This window comes from Chiloscyllium plagiosum, chromosome 12 (assembly GCF_004010195.1).
Source record: "Chiloscyllium plagiosum isolate BGI_BamShark_2017 chromosome 12, ASM401019v2, whole genome shotgun sequence".
Taxonomy (NCBI): domain Eukaryota; kingdom Metazoa; phylum Chordata; class Chondrichthyes; order Orectolobiformes; family Hemiscylliidae; genus Chiloscyllium; species Chiloscyllium plagiosum.
In genome coordinates, this window is record NC_057721.1 from 25,165,960 (window position 1) to 25,167,680 (window position 1,721).

The 1,721-nt window shown below is 46.0% G+C and overlaps 1 protein-coding gene across 3 annotated transcripts in view; it reads left to right on the plus strand.

Annotated features, from left to right (window-relative positions):
* The window catches only part of tab3 (TGF-beta activated kinase 1 (MAP3K7) binding protein 3), a 158,725-nt gene that overhangs the window by 3,918 nt on the left and 153,086 nt on the right, over positions 1 to 1,721 (plus strand). The gene's annotated exons all lie outside the window — the stretch shown is intronic.

The window sequence follows — 1,721 nt, forward strand, 5'->3', positions numbered from 1 at the left end:
TCATCATCTCCCCGACTCCATCATCATCATCCTCCCCCAACTCTGTCGTCACCGTCACCCGTCACCACTGCTCTGCCCTCATAATCATCGTTGTCATTGTCACCCTGCTCCGTCGTCATCACCACCGCTTCATTGTCACTGACTCTCCCAACTCCATCATCATCATCACCCCCACTCTATTGACGTCATCATCATCTTCACCCCAGTCAGTCTTCATCATCGTCGTCACCATCTCCTCCCACTGACTCCATCATCATAATAACTTTCTCTCACCCCATCTCTCTCACCACATCATGATTATCCCAACCCCCACTCCATCATCACCATCTCTCCCTCACTCCATCATTATCATCATAATCATCCCCCGACTCACTCCATCAGCGTCGTCGTCGTCATCATCAAATCATCTCCCTCCCCCAACTCCGTTGTTCATCATCATCTCCCTGCAATTCCATTATCATCATCAACCCAAAGGTCCACAAGGCGGCCTTTGTGTGGAGCCGCAGAAAATGGGGGAGGTACTAAACAAGTATTTTGTATCAGTATTTACTGTGGAAAAGGACATGGAATATATAGAATCTAGGGAAATAGATGGTGACACCTTGCAAAATGTCCATATTACAGAGGAGGAAGTGCTGGATGTCTTGAAACACATAAAGGTGGATAAATCCCCAGGACCTGATCAGGTGTACCCTAGAACTCTGTGGGAAGCTAGAGAAGTGATTGCTGGGCCTCTTGTTGAGATAATTGTATAATCGATAGTCACTGGTGAGGTGCTGGAAGACTGGAGGTTGGCTAACGTGGTGCCACTGTTTAAGAAGGGTGGTAAGGACAAGCGAGGGAACTATATAGAACCAGTGAGCCTGATGCCGGTGGTGGGCAAGTTGTTGGAGGGAATCCTGAGGGACAGGATGTACATGTATTTGGAAAGGCAAGGACTGATTAGGGATAGTCAACATGACTTTGTGCGTGGCAAATCATGTCTCACAAACTTGATTGAGTTTTTTGAAGAAGTAACAAAGAGGATTGATGAGGGCAGAGCAGTACATGTGATCTATATGGACTTGAGTAAGGTGTTCGACAAGGTTCCCCATGGGAGACTGGTTAGCAAGGTTAGATCTCACAGAATACAGGGAGAACTACCCATTTGGATACAGAACTGGCTCAAAGGTAGAAGACAGAGGGTGGTGGTGGAGAGTTGTTTTTCAGACTGGAGGCCTGTAACCAATGGATTGCCACAAGGATCAGTGCTGGGTCCACTATTTTTTGTCATTAACATAAATGATTTGGATGAGAGCAGAAGAGGTACAGTTAGTAAGTTTGCAGATGACACCAAAATTGGAGGTGTAGTGGACAGTGAAGAAGGTTAGCTCAGATTACAACGGGATCTTGACCAGATGGGCCAATGGGCTGAGAAGTGGCAGATGGAATTTAATTCAGATAAATGTGAGTTGCTCCATTTTGGGAAAGTAAATCTTAGCAGGACTTATACACTTAATGGTAAAGTCCTAGGGAGTGTTGCTGAACAAAGAGCCTCGGAGTGCAGGTTCATAGCTCCTTGAAAGTGGAGTCGCAGGTAGATAGGATAGTGAAGAAGGCTTTTGCTATACTTTCCTTTATTGGTCAGAGTATTGAGTACAGGAGTTGGGAGGTCATGTTGCGGCTGTACAGGACATTGGTTAGGCCACTGTTGGAATATTGTGTGCAATTCTGGTCTCCTT